The sequence below is a fragment of the Stenella coeruleoalba genome (genome assembly GCF_951394435.1).
Source record: "Stenella coeruleoalba genome assembly, chromosome: 14".
In the NCBI taxonomy this organism is placed as follows: Eukaryota; Metazoa; Chordata; class Mammalia; order Artiodactyla; family Delphinidae; genus Stenella; species Stenella coeruleoalba.
Genome location: NC_137160.1, coordinates 8247591 through 8274567, shown reverse-complemented (window position 1 = coordinate 8274567; position 26977 = coordinate 8247591). Strand labels below are relative to the sequence as shown.

At 35.3% G+C, this 26977-nt stretch overlaps 1 protein-coding gene across 1 annotated transcript in view; it reads left to right on the top strand.

The window, feature by feature from the left end:
• The window catches only part of DOK6 (docking protein 6), a 409710-nt gene that overhangs the window by 68351 nt on the left and 314382 nt on the right, over positions 1-26977 (top strand). The window lies entirely within an intron of this gene.

Sequence of the window (26977 nt, the reverse complement as noted above, 5' to 3'; positions counted from 1 at the left end):
AAATGTTTGATAGAAGTCACCTGAGAAGCCATCTGTTCCTGGGCTTTTGTTTGTTGGAAGATTTTGAATCACAGTTTCAATTTCAGTGCTTGTGATTGGTCTGTTTATATTTTCTGTTTCTTCCTGGTTCAGTCTCGGACAGTTGTGCATTTTAAGAATTTGTCCATTTCTTCCAGGTTGTCCGTATTATTGACATATAGTTGCTTGTAGTAATCTCTCATGGTACTTTGTATTTCTGCAGTGTCAGTTGTTACTTCCCTTTTTTCATTTCTAAGTCTATTGATCTGAGTCTTCTCCCTTTTTTTCTTGATGAGTCTGGCTAATGGTTTATCAATGTTGTTTATCTCCTCAAAGAACCAGCTTTTAGTTTTATTGATTTAGGTGTGAGGTTAGGTTGTTTGAGTTGTTTCTTGTTTGTTGAGGTAGAATTGTATTGCTATAAACTTTCCTCTTAGAACTTCTTTTGCTGCATCCCATAGGTTTTGGGTCATCTTTGAGGGCTTAAAATTCTTAATTTATTGTCAGCATTTCTGATATGAGTGAAAGGGATAGAAACATTGGGAGTTTTGAAGGAAACAGGGAACGATTTGCTGGAAAAACTCAACAAGGAAGTAGAGAAATAGAGGAATAAATCCCACAGAGAAATTTCTCCCTGTTGTAAGTCTCAAGTGTTAAGTTAAGGCCAATCATTTGTGAAATATATTTTTATTCTTTTCTACCCTTAGACAAGCCCTATGTCATTAGCATGAGGTGTACACACAGTATATATCTATTTTTATTATAAGATGCCACACCATCTTATTGTCATTTTTATCTCTGTTCCCCCCAATTCCTAAGGTGGAACTTTTGCATGCCTCCTTGCCTTTTGCTTACATTTCATGCTCATTTCTTTTGGGAATTTACAGATCTTCCTTCACTTACCATGGGGTTACATCCATTCCAATAAATCTATTCTGGGAATTCCGTGCAGGTCCAGTGGTTAGGACTTGGTGCTTTCACTGTGGCGTCCGGGTTCAAATCCTGGACTGGAAATATAGTAAGTGAGAAATGTATTTAATAACCTAACCTACCGATCATCACAGCTTAGCCTAGCCCTCCATAAACATTCTTGGAATACTCACATTAGCTTGCAGTTGGGGAAGATCATCTGACACAAAGCCTATTTTATACTAAAGTGTTGAATATCATGTAATTTATTGAATACTGTAGTGAAAGTGAAAAACAGAATGATTGTCTGGGTACAGAATGGTTTAAGTGTGTCAGTTCTTCACCAGCATGATTGTGTGGTTGCCCAGGAGCATCAGGAGAGAGGATCGTACTGTGTGTATCACTAGCCTGGGAAAAGATCAAAATTCAAAATTGGAAGAATGGTTTCTACTGAATGCCTATCGATTCCACAGCATCCTAATGTCAAAAAATTGTGGAGTCGAACCGTTGTAAGTCAAGGACTGTCGGTACATAAATTCTCTCCTTCAGCCATTGTCTCCGCTGGGAGTGTTCTAATGCTTTCTCACTCAGTACACACCTGTCTCCTTGAAATCCCACAAGGACACTTTTCCTGACTGCTTCCCCAACAATCTGTTTTCTGAATCTTTCTTCACTTTACCCTCACACTTGATTTATTTATGAGTTTAAATGTTTATGGGAAATTTAGGTTCAGGTGAGTGAAAACTTTGAAAGTCTCCGAAGACCAGTGAAGAGCTTACCGTTTAGTGAGAGAGAACACACACAGAAAGAAATTATTTTAAAATGGTATTTTAGTGTTTAGGGAACAAATCAGTAAGTTATACACACTTAAACACTCATAAATTATTTCGTCTAGTGTAATAGCAATGCCCTTTCTTGATCTCTGAGTGAAAGGTGGTTATGGAAGTGTGACCAGCAATAAGGATGAAAAACAAATGAATTAAGATGTGGAAGAAGTTTACAGATATCACCCTACTACCTATTTAATAAAATGTATCCTTTTTAAGAAATAAAGTATATTTTTCATAATTATAATACTTTGTTATTCCAAAATGCTACCTCTATGCAATATAAAATCTCTTGGAAAAATATTTTTTAAAGCACATCAAATTGCAAGTTATGGTATTTTCTTTACAGAAATGAATCTTAACATAAAATTCTGGCAAAATGGCAAAAAACTTGATATTCCACACAGATTTTGTTTTCAGGCAAGTATCATATCAATAACTATGTAAACTATATCAGTAAAATAAGTTATAAATGTACCTCTAATCATTCATTAACATGATTTACATTGAACCTACTCTAGATATAGAGCAGTTTCTGTAGCTTTGACATCATGTATATTATACCTCCTTTAAAAAATATATTTCACGTTTTCACTCATATGTAGAAAGTAGCAGCCTTTTATATAAAACAGGTTATATATACATTTTTAACATATATGATTAAATGGTAATCACAGACTAAGAACCATAGGAAATCTAAATTGTAGCTCAGATTCCCTGATCAGTCCATAAAGACCTATTTGTTTGTTTTACTAAACAGAAGTACAGGAATCTTCTTCAGAGAGATTCTTCTCCTGCCCCTGTTTCAATACCAATCCCATCCCTCTTCAGGTAATCATTTGTCTGCTGAGCATGGAATGACGTAGGTGGCATGTGCTACTGGATAAGATATGTGCTCTGGAGCCAATGGACTCATTGGCCTCAGCAAGTGACTGTCACTTTGCTTCAGATTCCTCACGTGTGACATGGGATACCAAGAGTCTTATTGCTTGGAGTTACTGTGAGGCTGACATATAAGTTAAATTAATAATGTATAGTCCCCAGCACACAGTATTATTGTCATTATTATTCACTCTGAAGGTAGCCCTGGCAGAAATCGCTTTTCTCCTGAATTGTCACCATTACCTCTCCCCAAACCACACACCCACAGTGATACCTCTCACTACTAAGATGCAGGAATGATAATAGAGACATTACAGCTACAAAGTTTTCAGGAAACTGGCAGCAAAAAGGGCAGAGAATTTTTTTCAGAGATTGAGATCTGAGGGCAGGACCTTCTTTAAAAAATATCGATCACATATCAACTCCTTGGTCATCCCATTTATTTTCTTCCCATGACCCCAGAGATCAGCCCAGCTTCCCCCTTCCCATTGCCATCACCATTTTATTCCAGTCAGGGTTTCTTTTCTCCTATTTCTTACATAATAAAGCAAACATTTTTGAGTTTTTCCTTATCCTTCTGTCCCTAATGCATACAGAAAGTCCTGTTCAGATTTCCATGTGTTCCATAAGTCTGTTTGTGTATGTTTTGGCATATCTCAAATAGATATTTTACTAATTCTTGGTTTACAAAGTCTGAGTTGTTTTACCATACAAATTAATACACCTTTAGAAGTGGAAGGTGAAAAGAGCGGTATTTTATTTATTTTTTTGTCATATATTTTGCCGAAAAAATTTTGGGAGGGACAATTTTGAGGTCATGCATATATTTTGAAAAATAGTTCTGGAAAGCCTGTCTCTACATAAGTGGATTTCTAAACAAATTTCTGGTATATATAATGCATTATTGCAGGCTGCTCTTTCATAGTTCTAAATATTCACAGAACATGCTAATTAGTCCAGAAGCTCAGATTGCTGGAGAACTAAATTTTGAAAAAGAATTGTATCATGTGATCATATATTTTCTATTTTTAAGGAGCTTGAAATTTCTAAAACAACACAGACTTTTTTTGCCCCAATGGGCGATCTCTGTGTTTGCATGCGTTGTGACTTCCTATAAGTGACGAAACACTAGTTCTCCCGGTGGTATCATTAGACAGCAGCTACCTCTCACAGCACAAATGGGAAGCTATTCTGTTCCATGCTGTTTTCATCGGCAAACTTGATACCCCACATGCAAAGAGTAATTTCATTACAATTAAAATGTCATGTAAATAAGTGAGGTTGATAGAATATGCAAAATTCAGAAAGAAAGAAGAAAAACCTCCACAATGGATTGTGGAAATAACAAAGAATATATGAAAAATGTTTCCAGTTAAGAAGTAGTTGTTATGAGTTCTTTTAATTCTTATATATTTTAGAGAAATTTAATTTATTAATATATGCCTGGTAGCATATACTTAAAGTAGAAAATACCTCTCGTATCATTTAATACAGATTTTTTACTTAAAGAATCTTGAGACCAAAGACTAAAACTGTGACTACCTATATACTAATTTAATGCTTTGTTAAGTGTCTTGTGCAATTAGAGCAAGCAAAAAAAAAAAAAAAAAGACAATTGGCTCTATTTAAATTTAATTTTTTTGCTTAAAGTAAAAAATATGATTTTGAGATAGATATAAAGTGATAAAATCATGAAGCATTTATGATTATTTAGAAGTCTTATGTTAGGTTTTATATTTAACTTTAGCAAATTGCATCCCCTGGTTTCCAAGTGGGTTGATTTTGCATACTGCTAATACGTGCAAGTATGTATCATTGTGATGAACTGAGTTACACTTGCCTCCTGTGAATACTATGGGGACACAGGGTGACTCTTGCTCCCACTGTGAGTGGTGAGGGAGCAGTTGAATAGATTGCCTTCAACACGTCCTGCTCCTAGGAGAGCCTATGATTCTTCCTCATACCTGGCCTCAACACCTTATATTTTTCTTGGAGGAGACAAAAAGTGTCATATAAAATAAAGCTACTCTTTTTAATTTCTTAATTTAGAATATGATGCCTTCACATATTGAATTGATGGGACAGTAGCCTGACCAAGAAATCAGGAGGCCTGGAAAGCATGTTTGGATAGGGAGCTCAGTGGTATTTGTCAGAATGCAGAAATGTTTAGAGGTTCTACAAGTAAGGAAATGCTTTTCACAAACCACAGAAATATGCAGTGCTGGAGGGGCCTGTTCATTGCTTTTATTCATTTTGAGTTCCAAGAAATATTTTATTTGAAAGAAATAAATGATTGCAGAAAAGATTGATCACTGGAGTAGTTGTTTACTCAGTCATCTCCAGCTCATTGGTTCCAATGAATAAGCTTTACATGCCTAAGTGTTTTCTGACTATAAATTAAATATATATTTATTGTAAAAAAATTGGGAAATACAACAAGTATATACGAAAGAAAGTTAAAATCATCATTGAAAAAAATTATTCCTCTATTTTGTATTTACTTTTTAAACAAATAGCAAACATTACTGTCCTAAAATTCCTCTAATTTAGTGGACAAATTTAGCCTATCATATGTCTAGATAATATATTTGGCACTGTATATTTATAATTTTCAGTGTTCAATAGTTTAGTTACATTCAGTATTTTAAAGGTATTTCTTTATAAAAATGATACCTCTGGGGTTACTCACAAAATTGCTTGGGTGTATATACTAATTAAGATAGGAATACAGGTTAGCTATTTCACTGAAACAATATTAACAGATCACCTAAGAATTTTCTTCTTCCACAAAACATATGAGAACACATACTGGAAGGTAAGAAAAATTTATATACATAATTTCTAATATTGAAAGGAATGTGCAAAAATTCGTATATTTATACATTATTAGTGATTGTATAAATTTATACAAGACCTTTGAAATCAGTTGTATAGCAAGGGCCTAAAATTATGTATGTATTTCTCTACTTCTTGAAATAAAAAGTTTGTTGAAATGTAAAATCACCACACATGGCATGGCGTGTAGTAAACGCTCAGTAAATATCAGCTGTTAATATTAACCACAGTGAAATGGAAATTGTTTAAATTAACTGAACAATGTTATCAGTATAGAACATCTACTGAGTTTATTTAGATCATTAGTGAATACTTTTCTTGACTAATTTCTAGAGGAAATGCATAATTTTTGCACTTTGCTCTCTTGATTGGCCCAAATGCCCTTCACGACAGAAAGATAACTAGTGAAGAATTATATTGCCTATCATTTTCTGACACAATAAATACATTTTGTGTACATAATATAATAGGTTTCTTTATGTGTTGTTGGATGTGTCTTCTGAAAATAGCTGATGGTGTACAAAGAGTGTTTTCTAAAAATTCAGTAAAACTGCATGGGACTAAATTTGAGATTCTGAAATATTATCCCACTGATCCCATTATTGTACTGTATGTCCTTTGTGTGATGTAATTATGATCATAAATTAGCAAAATGTTTAGCTTGTTATCGGTACATTTCCTAAGGAAGAACTAAGAATCTGAGCTGAATATTAATTCCAGCCATGACTGAGGGTTTTCTAAATTGCCATAATCATTTATCAGCCTGTTATTTTGCATACAGCTTTGGCCTTAGAGGTTGTTTATTGTATCTGTTGAATTTGAAGTTGTGTGCAATAGGTTGCCTAGGCATGTTTCAGAAATGTACCATGCTATCTAAATATATAAATCATCGGGGTTTTTTGGTTTTTTGTTTTTTGCCAACTGACTCGACATTACCACTCAGTAAATGGCAATCAATGTGCAGAAGAAAACCAAAGGAATATTAAGAACAGACATCTCCAAATTGAGAGCTCAGATGGGTTTATTATGGCTGTATTTGTAAGAAAGTATTCATTCCCAAATCTCTCTCTTTTTGTGCAGAGATAATCATATGCCATCAGCAGATAGAAAACTGAAGAGATGAGTGGTGTGCATCTATAATTTTGATTATCTCATGTAGAGGGAAATACATCCTGTAGAAAGAATAATACATTTTCTTTTTTGAAATTGTACAATAAGAGCTATAAAAATCGCAATATTGTTTACATGAGAGTATGGTGACATACAATTATTGGTTTTATACTTACGGCTATCATACACAATGGAAAATAGTGGTAGACATGTCACTTCCTTAAATGCCAAAGAGCAATTATGATGGTGGTTCTGGAACAGCAGCATTAGCATCACATGGGAACTTGTTAGAACTCAAATTTCCAGCCGCACCCAGACCTACTAATCATAAACTCTGGGGGTGAAGCACCAAAAACTGTTTTGTAACAATCAGTCTGGTCGATTTTAATGCATGCTAAAATTTGAGAGCTATTGCACTAGACAAAGCAACTAAGCAGAGGAGCAGCAGTCAGTTAATAATGATCAGTTTTGTCCAATGCACAGATATATACCCATTCTACTGGCTCTCAGCTTCCTAACCCTGCCTTAATAGCCACAGTCACTACGTGATGAGTACCTCCCCTAGAATATAAACTAGATGGGGGCAAGGAATCCAGCTCCTCTGTTCACTGCCTGTTACCCCAGCACCTATAGAGGGTAATTTAATACATATTTATTGAATGAGCAAATTGCTGAGAGTTCAATAATTTAAACATTATGTTAATGGATAATGTTAAAAACAATTTTTAAGATAGATATAGATGAATAGATCGATGTGTTCACCTTTATTTAAACAAGAGTAACCCCCCTTATCCACGGGGGATAACATTTCAAGATGCCCCAGTGGATGCCTGAAACCTTGGATAGTACTGGACCCTATATATATTAAATATTATCTTTCTTCCTATACATAAATACCTGCCATAAAGTTTAACTTATAAATTAGACACAGTAAGAGATTAATACCAATAACTAATAATAAAATAGAACAATTATAATAATACACTGTAGTAAAAGTTATGTCAATGTGATCTCTCTCGCTCTCAAAATATCTTATTGTACAAATTTAGTCATGCACACACTGTGGCCCCAATTTTTCCAGTTTGAGGTGGGACAGCAAAATTAGCATAATTTTCCTTTTCCTTTTCACAGTTTTGCAGGTAGGATATTTGTTCTGCCATAGATTTTAGCAACCTCAGCATGAGATTTATTTCCTTTTCTGACGAGTTGAGAACTTTACCTTTTCACTTAAAGGAGACACTTTACGGCTGCTGTTTGACGTATCCAAATTGCCGGCATCACTACTCTTGCATTTGAGGGCCATTATTAAGTAAAATAAGCATCATTTGAACACAAGCACTGTGATACTGTGATGTCAGTAGATCTGATGACTGAGATGGATACTAAGTGGCTAACGGGCAGGATGCTCTGGACAAAGCGGTGATTCACGTCCTGGGCACGGTGGGGCAGGATTTCAGCACGCTACTCAAAACATCAGGAGATTTAAAACTTCTGTGTTGTTTATGCAGTTTTCCATTTACTACTTTTGGACTTTGGTTGACCATGGGTAACTTAAACCTCGGAAAGCAAAACCATGGATAAGGGGAGACTCCTGTAATATGTCAATCCTGTATCACTCTGGAATTGTAAGCTAATTTTAGTCAATATAGGTTGACAAGTATGAAAAATATTTAAACTTTGTGTAGCATGAAACCACCATGCTCATAACTCTAGCAGTCACCTTCAATAAATTATTTTAATGCATGTACTTGGAATTAGTAAAATTTGAAATGCTAGCAACTTTTGGTGTTGGGTTCTGTGTGAAAGTGTGTTAGAATGCTGCATTTTCTGTACTTTTATGAAAAGAATCCTCCAGAGTGAAAAACAGCCCTAAAAATGGTGTATTCAACCAAAACATGAGATGAGAAAAATAAACTGAAATAATTGTGGTCAATAGCATTCCCATGTAATATCCAAAATGTCATATTCACTAGCAACAGAAGTAAACAGTACTTTAGACTTGTGCTACATTGCTTTTTAGAACTAATTTCATAGTAGAGTGAATTCTCAACAATTGTGAATTCTCAAATTTATCACTATGAAATGATCTTGAAAAATATTCATTTCATACTAACTTTACTGATTTAACTGGTTAGTGAGCTAATGTGTGTGCGCTGCTCACTAGGTAATTAGAAGAAAAAAGTGCAATTTTTAAAATTTATTTTATGGTTGAAACATACTACATATCAGAACCTAATATCCTCAAATAATTTACTTTCCATCTAAGGGTGTAATTTCAGTGTGAGTTTTCTAATGCAGCACTGCCATGAGCACCAAGTCAACATCTGTTCCTCTCAAGGAAGAGTCACTATGTAGAGTCATCACTCTCAAAATATAACCTTGGGTTTCAGTGAACTTGTGTGTTAGATGAATGATATTTCAGTGGTCTCCATGCTTTTAAATTTGCATAATTAATATATAATGATTGCTGAAAAATGCCCGATGACAGTTAGGACGCATGGTACCTCTTTAGCTTTTCTGACAAGTTTGTAACCATGCATATCATCATAAGGCAAAAAAGAAACACATCAGTCAATGTAATGACTAATTTAAAATAGTTCCCACTAAAACACAGAATGCTTTATACTTGTATTAGATTCTTAAAGTATATTTTATAAATGCTAGAATATTAAATCTTCAATTAAGATTTTAATAAATACAAAAGATATGAAACACCAAGTTCATTGTTATCAGAATCAAATTCCCATTGTATTTATTTTAGGGGGAAGAGAAACAGGAGATTTGGAACAATTCTCTATAACAATGGAATAACACTTCTCCCTTGATATCTTCAGAAGAACTAAGAGAGCTGTTATTTCAGAAGCAATTGCTTCCATTTAGTATTACAATTGTTGGTCTTACTAAAATTAAAAAATGCCATTAGATTGACTTTTATAGTGGTAAATTGTGCTTAAGATGGGTTGGTACTAAGTAAATAGCTGCATAATTTGCTAACTTCCTTGAAGTTATAGCATTGTCATTTATCATAGCTGTTTTGGTGGGACATGATTATTGTATTAAGAAGGATGTTGAATTTGAACATCTTATATATCCAGCAGGTGAAATTTCAAGACTCTGAATACAAAAATTTATGAAAGGGGAGGAGATAATTGAAGGAAAGATTGTTGAGAGAAAAACTGTATGCTGAGGGCAGAATGAGGGGAGTCACTGATATTTTAAAAGTTGAAAAAGGAGAAATAATTCAGGAAGTCAGAGATGAAATTGCAAAACAAAAACAAAAACAGAAATTCTCAGGTTAGAATCTAGGATCCCAAGGAGACAGCACTTCGAGAAGCAAATGGTCCGCAGTGTCAGATGCAAAGGAAAGGTTGTTACAGTATCTTTAATTGGCTAGAAAATACTAAAGCACTGACAATGTAATACTCTGCAGTGGCTACTTTAACCCCAGGGATGGATCAGTTGTCCTATCACAGCCTCTAATTCCATGCATTTTCTGTGGAATGAGGAATCCCACACTCCGAAAGAACCTACACGTGGTTGTCCTGACAATTTATCAATCAAAACACAGACTTTATAAAGTACTATAATAATGCAAAAAATTAGTTTTGTTAGTGAAGCTAGTGATTTTCGAGAGATGATAGACTTGCTAAAATATTTTAAATTCTTTTTTCTTCTAATAGAAGATTCTGCCATATGCAGTCTGTGGATTGATCTCCAGATTGCCTGTGTCTGGTTGAGGATTCCAAGGATTTGGCTTAACTGAATCATGGCCACAGAGTATTATCACATTTTTCTTAAGTGAACCTTAATGTAAACTATAGTTTCTGGATAGCTGGGATTTCTTTGAATCTGCAAAATAGATTGTATGATTCTTTTTGTGTCTCCCTGCTAAAACTATTTGTCTAATGAATAACTAGCTACCTGTAGGGGAGATTTCAGTCTGAGATATTCTTTTGTTTAACCTGAAAAGATAATTATAGGAACCTCGAACACTGAAGAAGCTAGGAGTTGAGCATAACCAAAATGCGTCCCGGTTTTAAGTAGAGACCCAGTGAGCTGAGGACAGAATTGACCATTGGAATTTTCACTGTGGTTGATCTGTGCCAGAAGAGGTTCAGTATTTTTGTGGAAGCCTAAATCTACTGGCGATTGGCTGAGGAGAAGATGGGAAGCCAGAGAGTGCTGGAAACACCCAAGTTGACAGTCTCCATTCTCATTGCCTGGTGTAGCCTCATATTTTGATAAATAGTAAGTATGGTTAAATTTCCTTCATGTAAGAGTGAAGAAGGCAAAAGTATTTAAAAGCATAGACTTTAAAACAGTAAATTTGTTAGACTGTCTTACAATACCACAAATATTTGTTTTTCACTTCAATATATGTGGCACTTTTAAAAAGGAATTAATTTCCTTTTGGTTAATATATCTGTGTCTAATAAAATTTGACAGATGTCATTTTGTATTGAATAACATTTTTAAACCAATATTTGTTATTCAGAGACAGAAAAAAGAATGAGTAGAGTCACTATTCTTCCTGAACAGTAGGAGAAATGTTATATTCATATGTATAAAACATTGTTTCAAGAGAAAGACCTTTTGAGAAGTAAAGAATTCCTGAGGGCTCTCAGTGACTTAGATGATGTTTTATAAAACATCTTTAGTCATATCCTCCACATTGAGTCATAGTGGAAACTTACAATATGATAGGTTTCCATGGCAAATATTAAACTACCAATCTAGGTGATAGTCACCTGTCTGAGAGTTAGTGAGGTGCCTGTATGCTAATGCAAAGGACAGTCATTTAATCTTGGTAGGTAGATGAGTAGTTACTCTCCAAAAAAGTCTTTTAGAAATATGTGTGGTCAAAAACATTCTATTAAGTTTAAATTTTATTGTCTTAATTGGAACTGTCCAAAATATCTCCTTTCATTTAACAAACTACGGGCAGGGGGATGACATCACAATTGCTTAAAATAGACACACCAACTCTTTCTTCAGAAACATAATTTTTCATGAAATTAACCTAAAGAGGGAATAGAAAGTATATAAAGAGTTTAATATTGAAACACATGCCTGATATTATCTGACCCTCGCCTCTGGTTAGTGCTTGTTTTAAGGTTTGCTAATTTATTTTTATACCTTGAGTGATGGACTTATTATACACAGTAGTATAAGAGGAGAGAGGATATAACGAATAATATTCAAATATAAAATGTATTTATGAGGAGACCTTCAAGATGGTGGAGGAGTGAGACATGGAGATCACCTTCCTCCCCACAAATATGTCAGATATACATCTACATGTGGAACAACTCCTACAAAACACCTACTGAACGCTGGCAGATGACCTCAGACTTCCCAAAACCAGTATGGCTGACAGGATCTTGGTGCTCCCGCTGGGTGTCAGGCCTGTGCCTCTGAGGTAGGAGAGCTGAGTTCAGGACATTGGTCCACCAGAGACCTCCCACTACATGTAATATTAAACAGTGAAAGCTCTCCCAGAGATGTCCCTCTCAATGCTGAGACCCAGCTCCACTCAACCACCAGCAATGTACAGTGCTGGACGCCCTATGCCGAACAACTAGCAAGACAGGAATATAACCCCACCCATTAGCAGAGAGGTTGCCTAAAACCATAATAAGGTCACAGACACCCCAGAACAAACCACCGGATGCGGTCCTGCCCACCACAAAGACAAGATCCAGCCTCATCCACCAGAACACAGGCACCAGTCCTGTCCACCAGGAAGCCTACAAACCCACTGAACCAACCTTAGCCACTGGGGGCAGACACCAAAAACAATGGGAACTATGAACCTGCAACCTGTGAAAAGGAGACCCCAAACACAGTAAGTTAAGCAAAATGAGAAGACAGAGAAACAGCAGATGAAGGAGCAAGGTAAAAACCCACCAGACCAAACAGATGAAGAAGAAATAGGCAGTCTACCTGAAAAAGAATTCAGAGTAATGATAATTAAGCTGATCCAAAATCTTGGAAATAGAATGGAGAAAATACAAGAAACGTTTAACAAGGACCTAGAAGAACTAAAGAGCAAAAAAACAATGGTAAACAACAAAATAAATGAAACTAAAAATTCTCTGGAAGGAATCAGTAGCAGAATAACTGAGAAGAACAGATAAGTGACCTGGAAGATAAAATAGTGGAAATAACTACCGCAGAGCAATATAAAGAAAAAAGAATGAAAAGAATTGGGGACAGTCTCAGAGACCTCTGGGACAACATTAAACACACCAACATTCAAATTATAGGGGTCGCAGAAGAAGAAGAGAAAAAGGAAGGGACTAAGAAAGTATTTGAAGAGATTATAGTCGAAAACTTTCCCTAATATCGGAAAGGAAATAGTCATTCAAATCCAGGAAGTGCATAGAGTCCCATACAGGACAAATCCAAGGAGAAACACACCAAGACACATATTAACCAAGCTATCAAAAATTAAATACAAAGAAAAAATATTGAAAGCAGCAAGGGAAAAGCAAAAAATAACATACAAGGAAATACCCATAATGTTTAAAGCTGATCTTTTAGAAGAAATTCTGCAAGCCAGAAGGGAGTGACAGGACATATTTAAAGTGATGAAAGGGAAAAACCTAAAACCAAGATTACCCAGCAAGGATCTCATTCAGATTCAATGGAGAAATTAAAATCTTCACAGACAAGCAAAAGCTAAGAGAATTCAGCAGCACCAAACCAGCTTTACAGCAAGTGCTAAAGGAACTTCTCTAGGCAGGAAACACAAGAGAAGGAAAAGACCTACAATAACAAACCCAAAACAGTTAAGAAAGTGGTAATAGGAACATACATATCGATAATTACCTTAAATGTAAATGGATTAAATGCTCCAACCAGAAGACATAGACTGGCTGAATGGATGCAGAAACAAGACCCGTATATATGCTGTCTACAAGAGACCCTCTTCAGACCTAGGGACACATACAGACTGAAAGTGAGGGGATGGAAAAAAATATTCCATGCAAATGAAAATCAAAAGAAAGCTGGAGTAGCAATTCTCATATCAGACAAAGTAGACTTTAAAATAATGACTGTTACGAGAGACAAAGAAGGAGACTACATAATGATCAAGGGATCAACCCAAGAAGCTGATACAATTGTAAATATTTATGCACCCAACATAGGAGCACCTCAATACATAAGGCAAATGCTAACAGCCATAAAAGGAGAAATCGACAGTAACACAGTCATAGTAGGGGACTTTAGCACCCTGCTTTCACCAATGGACAGACCATCCAAAATGAAAATAAATAAGGAAACACAAGCTTCAAATGCTACATTAAACAAGATGGACTTAATTGATATTTATAAGACATTCCATCCCAAAACAAGAGAATACACTTTCTTCTCAAATGGTCAAGGAACATTCCCCAGGATAGATCATATCTTGGGTCACAAGTCAAGCCTTGGTAAACTTAAGAAAATTGATTTCATACCAAGTATCTTTTCTGACCACAACACTATGAGACTAGATATCAATTACAGGAAAAATCTGTAGAAAATACAAAAACATGGAGGCTGAACAATACACTACTTAATAACCAAGAGATCACTGAAAATATCAAAGACAAAAACAAAAAACACCTAGAGACAAATGACAATGAAAACATGACGACCCAACACCTATGGGATGCAGCAAAAGTAGTTCTAACAGGGAAGTTTATAGCAATACAAGCCTACCTCTAGAAGCAAGAAACATCCCAAATAAACAAGCTAACCTTACACCTAATGCAATTAGAAAAACCCAAAGTTAGCAGAAGGATAGAAATCATAATGATCAGATCAGAAATAAATGAAAAAGAAATGAAGGAAACAATAGCAAAGATCAATAAAACTAAAAGCTGTTTCTTTGAAAAGATAACCAAAATTGATAAACCATTAGCCAGACTCATCAAGAAGAAAAGGCAGAAAACTCAAATCAATAGACTTAGAAATGAAAAAGGAGAAGTAACAACTGACACTGTAGAAATACAAAGGATCATGAGAGATTACTACAAGCAACTCTATGCCAATAAAATGGACAACCTGGAAGAAATGGACAAATTCTTGAAAAGCACCTTTTGAGACTGAACCACAAAGAAATAGAAAATATAAACAGACTAATCAAAAGCACTGAAATTGAGACTGTGATTAAAAATCTTCCAACAAACAAAAGCACCAGACCAGCGGCTACACAGGCGAATTCTGTCAACATTTAGAGAAGAGCTAACCCTTATCCTTCTTAAACTCTTCCAAAATATAACAGATGGAGGAACCCTCCCAATCTCATTCTACGAGGCCACCATCACACTGGTACCAAAACCAGACAAAGGTGTCACAAAGAAAGAAAACTACAGGCCAATATCACTGATGAGCATAGATGCAAAAATCCTCAACAAAGTACTAGCAAAAGGAATCCAACAGCACATTAAAAGGATCATGTACCCATGATCAAGTGGGGTTTATCCCAGGAATGCAAGGATTCTTCAATATACTCAAATCAATCAATGTGATAAACCATATTAACAAATTGAAGGAGAAAAAACCTATATGATCATCTCAATAGATGCAGGAAAAGCTTTTGGCAAAATTCAACACCGATTTATGATAAAAACCCTCCAGAAAGTAGGCCTAGAGGGAACTTACCTCAACATAATAAAGGCCATATATGACAAACTCACAGCCAACATTGTTCTCAATGGTAACTGAAACCAGTTCTTCTAAGATCAGAAACAAGCCAAGGTTGTCCACTCTCACCACTGTTATTCAACATAGTTTTGGAAGTTTTAGCCACAGCAATCAAGAAGCAAAATAAATAAAAGGAATCCAAATCGGAAAAGAAGAGGTAAAGCTGTCACTGTTTGCAGATGACATGATACTATGCATAGAGAATACTAAAGATGCTACCAGAAAACTACTAGAGCTAATAAATGAATTTGGCAAAGTAGCAGAATACAAAATTAATGCACAGAAACCTCTTGCATTCCTATACTAATGACAAAAAATCTGAAAGAGAAATTAAGGAAACACTCCCATTTACCATTGCAATAAAAAGAATAAAATACCTAGGAATAAACCTACCAAAGGGGACAAAAGACCTGTATGCAGAAAACTATAAGACACTGATGAAAGAAATTAAAGATGATATGAACACATGGAGGGATATACCATGTCCTTGGACTGGAAGAATCAACATTGTGAAAATGACTATACTACCCAAAGCAATCTACAGATTCAGTGCAATCTGTATCAAACTGCCAATGGCATTTTTCACAGTACTTGAACAAAAAAATTCACAATTTGTATGGAAACACAAAAGACTCCGGATAGCCAAAGCAATCTTGAGAAACAAAAACGGAGCTGGAGGAATCAGGCTCCCTGACTTCAGACTATACTACAAACCTGCAGTAATCAAGACAGTATGGAACTGGCACAAAAACAGAACTATAGATCAATGGAACAGGATAGAAAGCCCAGAGATATACCCACGCACATACGATCACCTTATTTTTGATAAAGGAGGCAAGACTATGCAATGGAGAAAAGACAGCCTCTTCAATAAGTGGTGCTGGAAAACTGGACAGCTACATGTAAAATAATGAAATTAGAACCCTCCCTAACACCATACACAAAAATAAACTCAAAATGGATTAAAGACCTAAATGTAAGACCGGACACTATAAAACTCTTAGAGGAAAACATAAGAAGAACACTCTTTGACATAAATCATAGCAAGATCCTTTTGACGCACCTCCTAGAGAAATGGAAATAAAAAGAAAAATAAGCAAATCGGACCTAATGAAACTTAAAAGCTTTTGCACAGCAAAGGAAACAAGACAAAAAGACAACCCTCAGAATGGTAAAAATATTTGCAAATGAAGCAACTGACAAAGGATTAATCTCCAAAATATAAAGCATCTCATGCAGCTCAATATCAATAAAACAAACAGCCCAATCCAAAAATGGGTGGAAGACCTAAATAGACATTTCTCCAAAGGAGATATACAGATTGCCAACAAACACATGAAAGGATGCTCAACATTACTAATAATTAGAGAAATGAAAATCAAAACTAGGTATCACCTCACACCAGTCAGAATGGCCATCATCAAAAAATCTACAAACAATAAATGCTGGAGAGCGTGTGGAGAAAAGGGAACCCTCTTACACTGTTGGTGGGAATGTAAATTGATAGAGCCACTATGGAGAAGAGTATGGAGGTTCCTTAAAAAAGTAAAAATAGAACCACCATAGGATGCAGCAATCCCACTACTGGGCATATACCCTGAGAAAACCATAATTCAAAAAGGGACATGTACCACAATGTTTATTGCAGCTCTATTTACAATAGCTAGGACATGGAAGCCACCTAAGTGTTCATTGACAGATGAATGCGTAAAGAAGATGTGGCACATATATACAATGGAATATTACACAACCATAAAAAGAAAGGAAATTGAGTTATTTATAGTGTGGTGGATGGACCTAGAGACCGTCATACAGTGTGAAGTAAGTCAGAAAGAGAAAAATAAATAATGTGTGCTAACACATATACATGGAATCTAAAGAAAAAAGAAATGGTTCTGACAGACCTAGGGGCAGGACAGGAATAAAGACGCAGACGTAGAGAATGGACTTGAGGTCACCGGGAGGGGGAAGGGTAAGCTGGAACGAAGTGAGAGAGTGGCAATGATATGTATATGCTACCAAATGTAAACTAGATAGCTAGTGGAAGGCAGCCGCATAGCACAGGGAAATCAGCTCAGTGCTTTGTGACCACCTAGAGGGGTGGGATAAGGAAGGTGGGAGGGAGATGCAAGAGAGAGGAGATATGGGGATATATGTATATGTATAGCTGATTCACTTTGTTATACAGCAGAAACGAATACACCATTGTGAAGCAATTACACTCCAATAAAGTTGTTAAGAAAAAATAAATGTACAGACAATAAATGTTGGACAGGGTGTGGAGAAAAGGGAACCCTCTGGCATTGTTGGTGGGAATGTAAATTGATACAGCCACTTTGTAGAACAGTATGGAGCTTCCTTAAAAAGCTAAAAATAGAACTACCATATGACCCAGAAATCCCACTACTGGGCATATACCCTGAGAAAACCATAATTCAAAAAGAGTCATGCACCACAATGTTCACTGCAGCTCTACTTACAATAGCCAGGACATGGACACAACCTAAGTGTCCATCGACAGAGGAATGGATAAAGAAGATATGGCACATATATACAATGGAATAATACTCAGCAATAAAAAGAAACGAAACTGAGATATTTGTAGTGAGGTGGATGGACCTAGAGTCTGTCATACAGAGTGAAGTATGCCTGAAAGAGAATTCCGTATGCTAACACATATATACGGAATCTAAAAAAAAAAAAAGGTTCTGAAGAACGGAGGGGCAGGACAGGAATAACGATGCAGACGTAGAGAATGGACTTGAGGACACGGGGAGGGGGAAGGGCAATCTGGGACGAAGTGAGAGAGTGGCATGGACATATATATATACACTACCAAATGTAAATAGATAGCTAGTGGGAAGCAGCCGCATAGCACAGGGAGATGAGCTCGGTGTTTTGTGACCACCTAGAGGGGTGGGATAAGGAGGTGGGAAGGAGACGCAAGAGAGAGGAGATTTGGGGATATATGTATATGTATAGCTGTTTCACTTTGTTATAAAGCAGAAAGTAACACACCATTGTAAAGCAATTATACTCCAATAAAGATGTTTATAAAAAATATATTTATATAAGTACATATTCTTTAGTAATCGATTCACTAAGTAATATTTTTCTTTCTTAAATAAAAGTAACATCTTTTTTTACATATGATTAATATAAGAAATATCACTTTATGATAGTTTAGCACTTACTATATGTTTTAAGACACAAGAGTAATTAAGATAAATTTTTTAAAAGTTTAAAGGTTATTTGTAAATCTTATGATCTAGGGCTTGTGATATTCCACGTGAGAATCATTTAAATATTTTCCCGAATTTTCACCACTGTCTCAATTTTATTACAATGAAAAGTTGAGGACTTTGAATATGAAATTACATAACACAGACTGAAGCTAAATCTTTTTATATTTTTACATACAAATGCTTGATTAAAGCATATTTTAATTCTCCTTCACTCCAATAAAATGTTCCCTAATTGTTCACTTAATATATAAGCTCATATTTAATTAAAATATGACTGCTCTTATTTAAATAAAGCAGTCCCCATAGGATTTTATTCTTGGGCAAGCAAAGCTAAATTGCAAGTATGCTGTTGATGTTCTCAGGGTGCTGTGCGTTTATGCATCAGTAAATGGGAGGGATACGCTGTTGTTATTTTGTCTTCAAAATAGAAACAGCAGCAACGGCAACAGCTTTTTGCTAGCAGTGTTCAACTTGATTGAACTGCTCTGTCTGGATGGTAGTTTTATTAAATCAGTGTTGCGGCACAGAAGTTTAATGGAAGAATGGTGATTCAATGTAAATTTTACCCTGAGATTACCCTCCTAGGAGATTAATACTCTTTATTTGTGCTTCGTGAGCTTATAATTTTAGAATCATTTTGGCTAAAATTTGAAAATTCTTTGAATCAAATGAATCCCAGAATTCTTATTAAGCACAGAAAGCAATAAAATGTAAATGTATTACACCGAATTGGAGCTGCTGTGTATTGTCTTTTTAATTATTACTAGTATATTTCTCTTTGGTGCTGTTGGAATTGTATATTATTGCTTTTAGGTAATATCCACCATTAAATAATGAAAACATTTTTAATCACTTGACAGGATACTTTGCCTCCTACTGATCATACCATCAGTTTTGCTGTTGTGACTATGGACTACTGTTTTTATCTTAAAGTTCTTCACTAATTGCTTTTAAAATATTTATGCCAAATATGTTTTTTAATGAATGACATGAGTTGGAGTTTTGTTGTTTACCTTATTACATTTAAATACCAAATACTGAGCCAATTATTTAAATTTTTTTTAATGGTTTTCTGAATGGACATTACCAGTGTGAATGTAACAAATTTGTATTCTATCCAAAGTGATCTATATATCTGTAGTTTGGCAACAATACAAGGTATTAGCATTTTTCAAGTTACCTTTACTGCAACATACAAAAAGTGTTATGATTCTAAATTGGTATAAAACAGAAAGGAAATCAGATTTGATTTAGGCAATTTGGTCTGTCATTTTATAAAAACATTTAACAACTAATCTTAACTCAAAGGATTACATTATTTTAGTAATTTAAAAAATTATTTTAATTTAGTTTGTTGATTTTTGTTTTCTCTTCTTCTCCTCTTCTTCTTTTTTCTTAACCCTTCTCTCTCTTTGTCAAAATTATTTTGTATTTGGTCCAAATTATAAATGTTACCAAATCATAAGTGAAGTTAAGTGGGTGAGTTGAGGAAGAATACAAATAAGTCTGGCAACACTATCTTATTTACCAAAAAAAGAGTAAAATTAAAACAAAACTTGTTAGCAGAGGAAATGAGTTTTAAAGAGGGAGATGATTTAAAAAAATAGATGACTCCATCCTTGTTACTTTCTTTATATTAAAAATTACTTCCTTCATATCTTTCACACCCTATTATTGTAACATTATAGAACCCTCCATGACCTTGAACCATCTTTCTCCCGTAACACCTGCTGTTTTTATCTTGGCACGTTCCTCTGACACATTATGACATGCCTTTTTTTTGGGGGGGGGGAATGCATTGCATCAAATGAGAAACAGGGTACAGATCTGTAATATTGTGATTGTGCGAGTGTTTCTTTTCAACTCTCTTTATCTCAACCTTAATTTCATTTGGGAGTTAAGCTCTAATAAGTACTTACCTAGGAATTAAGGACAAATACTTGAAGGACTCAGGTAACACAAGGAGTAAGAGATCTTCAAAATTCATAAAACCTTGCTCCAATTTTATCATTCTTATGCAGATACTCATTAAGGGAGATGGAGACTTAAACACATATGCACACTGTCATTTTTCCAATTTATTATTGTTATTTTATAACAGTAAATAGTAGCAATATTTGGGTAAGGCACATGTTGATATAATTGACATATTAAAGGTTTTTAATTTGTTGATCCCATTAATGGTTACCACAGACATACCTAATCCATATTTAACATTAAAATTAGGGAATTTCCTACAAAATATTAAATAATTTGCCTTGTTAATTATAAAATATAACTATCTTAATATCATTTTTCACTAAATCTTTTCTAGAATGTGGCTCATTTAATTTTTATTCCAAATTGTGTCCAATAGACTAAAATTATTGCACCTATCATAACACATAGCCGAATGTTAGATAATCCTGAGAAATATGCTGGGTTGGTACCATTTGGATGTAGAATGGAAGAGAGATTTGTTTGGTGGTACCCACTGTGTTATGCTTGGGCTGATATTTGAGTGTATCCTGACAATCACAGTAATGCTGCTTATAGTGGATATTAGTTGATTTTTCTGTTCACTCTCTCCATCGCCCTCCCCCCCCCCACTGTCTTTTGGTTTAAAAAGCATTCTCTCTCTTTTAAAAATTTTATTATAGTTGATTTACAATATTGTGTTAGTTTCAGATGTACAACAAAGTGATTCAGTTATACATATATTCATTCTTTTTTCAGTTTTTTTCCATATAGGTTATTACAGAATATTGAGTAGAGTTCCCTGTGCTCTAAGTAGGTCCTTGTTGGTTATCTATTTTATATATAGTAGTGTGTATATGTTAATCCCAAACGTCTAATTTATCCTCCCCCGCCCCACATTTCCCCTTTGGTAACGATAAGTTTGTTTTTTAAATCTGTGAGTCTGTTTCTGTTTTGTAAATAGGTTAATTTGTATCATATTTTTAAATTAGATTCCACATATGAGTGATATCATGATATTTGTCTTTGTCTGATTTACTTCATTTAGTACGATAATCTCTAGGTCCATCCATGTTGCTGCAAATGGCATTATTTCATTCTTTTTTTAATGGCTGAGTAATGTTCCATTGTATATAGGTACCACATCTTCTTTATCCATTCCTCTATCACATTCCACATTTTCTGATCTTGCCTCAGTGCTCCCCAAACCTCACCCCTTGCAAACAAGGCTTAAGCCTTGCCAATCAAGATATCCCCTTTCTTGGGCACATAGTATTTTATGCAAAAGTGGGCATTTAGTCCAAGCCAAGCCTATTAGAATCTCCCCCTTGAACTTTGCTTCTTAAACTACCATGGAAGAGTTTATTTTGATAGTGGGGTTGGGGAGAGAAAATGTAATGTAATGAGTATTAAACTGAGTCCTTCCTGTACTATCGATAAGGGTTATCATCTTTGAAAAGTCAACCAATCTCTCCATGACTCAGCCCCCATCTAAAAAATTGAGGATTTGGTCCAAGTCAATGGTTTCTATGATTATTATCCCTTAAAAATGGTTATATCATTTTTTAAAAACCCTGATATATGCACCCAACGGTCCGAATTTCCTTTCGCTGTCTCATATTTTAGATGTCTTATAGCTCATGTATTATTTTCTAGTGTGAATATGTATCACTGGAGGTAAATGCCGGGTAGATTTTTACCCTTATTTTCATTAAACATTGCAAGTATCTGATTTTGTTAAATATATAAGATAAAATTCTGATACCTATTTTTTTCATTCTCTATAACTATAATTAAAATACAGCAATAAAATCTCTTCACTAAATTTGATGCATATTTTAGTTTGATATTTTATATTTGAACAATAGTTGTACTGATCTCTGTTCATTTGTTTGCATTGAAAAAAATCATGGCAGAAAATATTTTTGGTGTTGTCTAAAAGCAAGATGAAGAATAAGCTCTTAAGATTTTATGATTGTTGCCTTATTTTAGGGAGCAACTATATTTCTGTCCCTCTGTCAAATGCTTAAATTAAGTTCCTAGCCTGACTGCATGTATGTAACTCTGTCAGACATACACACTTGCATACATTTGTGTGCATGTTCACACACACATACACACACCTTTGGGTACATTCTACCCTAGCACATTGGGTCCATACTGTGCTTATGGGAAGTTCCAGTCACTTGGGGACTGCGCTAATGGGGATTTCCAGTAATAAGTACTCTCCAGAGAAAAACTGTTTCTTTTCTAACCAATCGGATATTGGTGAAGAATAGTATTTTCTTTTTGGGTTCAATGCTACATTTCACTCTGATAAAATGCATAGAGACCTTTTTATCATTTGAAAATCTTGCATAACAGGAGAGATTTTTTGCAATTTGTGCATCATGGTAAAATTCTAGGGCAGCAAAGCAATGTAAAGGCAGTGTAGAGTTTTTTAATTGTGAGATCTTAGTTGGGCTAAATTGCTTAGCAATGAAAAATGCAATGAATAAATAGTTCTTACTTGCCAAGAGATCAACATATTTCTTAGTATTATAGGACAGCAATATTATAATTTTCTCTAAAAAGCTAATAAACCAGTGAAAATATAAACCAGTGAAAATATAAAATATTTTATCTTTAGAAGATAATTGTGTCACCTTCTAGAAACTAAGCTCTCTGTAATTAAATATAATTCTCATTTCACAGTAACATTTGACAGATTAAAATTTAATAAATGCTAAGTCCATTTTAAGGTTAAAATACATATTCTCTCTGGTTAGGTTTTAACTTTTTGTCAATGCATATAACTTATTGAATGTATATTTAAAGATATTAAGTAATATTCACTCAAGAGTCAATATATGCAAAAAGGATAAAGTGTGAGATCATTTTCCATTTAGAATTTTTCCTCTTGAAATCTTCTTGCAGTTATTTGATTACCTCTCCTATGTAAATACTTGAAGTATATATGTATGTATTAGTCCACTATTGATTTGTCCATGTACTTTTTTTTTTTTTTTTGGTGGTACGCGGGCCTCTCACTGTTGTGGCCTCTCCCGTTGCGGAGCACAGGCTCCAGACGCGCAGGCTCAGCGGCCATGGCTCACGGGCCCAGCCGCTCCACAGCATGTGGGGTCTTCCCGGACAGGGGCACGAACCCGTGTCCCCTGCATCGGCAGGCGGACTCTCAACCACTGCGCCACCAGGGAAGCCCCTGTCCATGTACTTTTTTACTGATCATTTTGAGATCAAAATATTGATTCAAATATATGATAAGAATACAAATGAGTAGAGAAAAAACCACGAAGGAAACAAGAAAATAAGAGAGAAAAGCGGGGGAGGGAGAGAGGGTGGCAGAAGGGAGGGAGGGAGGGAAGAAGGAAAAAAGGGAATCTTGTAAAAGTTTCTTCCTTTGCTATCATTTTGAAGAATTACCTGTGTTCTGTATCTATTTTCAAATATCTATGTGCTAAATTTCTGAGGTGGGAAAAAGTGACATTCCTAAAAAATTTAATAGGATATTTTGTTGTAAAATTGTTTACTAGCCACATAGCTGACTGAATCCTGAAATGGAATGAATAAACCATGTAATACCTTTTAAACTCTGTTTAAAATGAAAACAGAGTCCATACAACTCAATACAACCCTTGTTGATTAATAAACAAGTAGGGGCTTAGTTCATTAACTTAGATTGTGAACAGAATCATGACTGATGTCGTTTGAGCAACAAGTGTATCAGTTTTTCACACATCTTTCTTCTCAAAAAAATTATGGTAGTTTTTTTAGAATCCATTTTTATTTCAAAATTAGATCATAATTCTCACCAGCAGGACAGACAAAGCCCTCCCATGTAATTATGCAGTGTGCTCCCTCTCCTGCAAGACCACTCATGGCTAGAGTTCTCCATTTTTTGGAAGACACAGGCCATCAGTGTGTGCCTTTGAGGTTTGTAGGTAGAGCCATTCAACCCAACACTCAGCTGTGTCTTCTGTCCGTAATCTCAGACTAATTAGAAGTTCTGCTCAATTAATAGGATGACATGGTGGGAAACTGTTAGAATGATTGATGGCGAATTTTTAATGACTGGTTTGGCTATTCATATGTGGGATGCTCTTGTTAAGGTCAGAATAACGTAAGTCTTCTGTTCTATTTTTTTAAAACATGCTTACCCTATTTTCACTGTAATATTTAAAACACATGAGATGAAACAAATATTTTTCCACCAAAATTATTTTATCCAGCATGTTTAATTGTGTACAGTTTATCATGTCTGCCGTTTCTTCGGAGACTTCTTTTAGACCACCAAGGCAAGAGTGCACTGGAAGCGTTGTGTAAATATGTGTAACTAAAGAGAGATTTCCCGTATGTTTGTGGTCAGATAACCTTTCTAATGCATATAAAAGGAAAGATAAACTTTTTTTTCTGATTCTACGGTGAACCTGATAATAAATACAGCAGCCTGTCAGCTTCAATGTTTTCTGATAGTCACCAGATAACCTCCCTTTTTTGTTATTGCTTGGTCAATCATTTGTCTTGTTTCCCTTTGTTTTTGAGCCCTCTCAGGGCATCATTACCACAAAGCCAGTGACATACTGATTAAATGAGGGATGCAGGCATGAGTTAAAGAACACAGAAGCTACTTTTAATACTCTTTGTTTCTGCTACAGCTCAGATGAAACAAAAATAGAATGGATTTGAAAAAATAAACACATATCTATGAGACAAAGGAGGGACAAAAAAACCAGAGAAGTCCATAGAGAAATAACATGCATGTGAGAAATATATGGTACTAATGTTTCCACTTTCACTTTCCTTGATTAACTTTACATCAACATTTTTTTGGGGGGGGGGGAATAAAACCTTTCGTGTAAGACTAGGCTCATAGAGTAATAATAGGCTCTATCTCTCTCTTTCTCGATCTACGATCAAGTAAGATTGGGAATTCTTTTTTTTTTTTAACATCTTTATTGGAGTATAATTGCTTTACAATGGTGTGTTCGTTTCTGCTTCACAACAAAATGAATCCATTATATATATACATATGTTCCCATATCTCTTCCCGCTTGCGTCTCCCTCCCACCCTCCCTATCCCACCCCTCCAGGCAGTCACAAAGCACCGAGCCAATATCCCTGTGCCATGCGGCTGCTTCCCACTAGCTATCTACCTTACTACGTTTGTTAGTGTGTATATGTCCATGACTCTCTCTCGCCCTGTCACAGCTCACCCTTCCCCCTCCCCATAACCTCAAGTCCGTTATCCAGTAGGTCTGCGTCTTTATTCCTGTCTTACCCCTAGGTTCTTCATGACATTTCTTTTTCTTAAATTCCATATATATGTGTTAGCATACGGTATTTGTCTTTTTCTTTCTGACTTACTTCACTCTGTATGACAGACTCTAGGTCTATCCACCTCATTACAAATAGCTCAATTTCGTTTCTTTTTATGGCTGAGTAATATTCCATTGTATATATGTGCCACATCTTCTTTATCCATTCATCCGATGATGGGCACTTAGGTTGTTTCCATCTCCGGGCTATTGTAAATAGAGCTGCAGTGAACATTTTGGTACATGACTCTTTTTGAATTTTGGTTTTCTCAGGGTATATGCCCAGTAGTGGGATTGCTGGGTCATATGGTAGTTCTATTTGTAGTTTTTTAAGGAACCTCCATACTGTTCTTCATAGTGGCTGAACCAATTCACATTCCCACCAGCAGTGCAAGAGTGTTCCCTTTTCTCTACCCCCTCTCCAGCATTTATTGTTTCTAGATTTTTTGATGATGGCCATTCTGACTAGTGTGAGATGATATCTCATTGTAGTTTTGATTTGCATTTCTCTAATGATGTTGAGCATTCTTTCATGTGTTTGTTGGCAGTGTGTATATCTTCTTTGGAGAAATGTCTATTTAGGTCTTCTGCCCATTTTTGGATTGGGTTGTTTGTTTTTTTGTTATTAAGCTGCATGCTGCTTATAAATTTTGGTGATTAATCCTTTGTCAGTTGCTTCATTTGCAAATATTTTCTCCCATTCTGAGGGTTGTCTTTTGGTCTTGTTTATGGTTTCCTTTGCTGTGCAAAAGCTTCGAAGTTTCATTAGGTCCCATTTGTTTATTTTTGTTTTTATTTCCATTACTCTAGGAGGTGGGTCAGAAAGGATCTTGCTGTGATTTATGTCATAGAGTGTTCTGCCTATGTTTTCCTCTAAGAGTTTGATAGTTTCTGGCCTTAAATTTAGGTCTTTAATCCATTTTGAGCTTATTTTTGTGTATGGTGTTAGGGAGTGTTCTAATCTCATACTTTTACATGTACCTGTCCAGTTTTCCCAGCACCACTTATTGAAGAGGCTGTCCTTTCTCCACTGTACATTCCCGCCTCCTTTATTATAATTGAGAGAATGTTTCATCATTGTAGAGCTGTCAAGGCATGCTAATATGTTTTATAAAGTTCTTAAACAGATTATGGTTATGCATTTCCAAATTCTTCAGACCACAATTAATTTTCACCAATACTCACT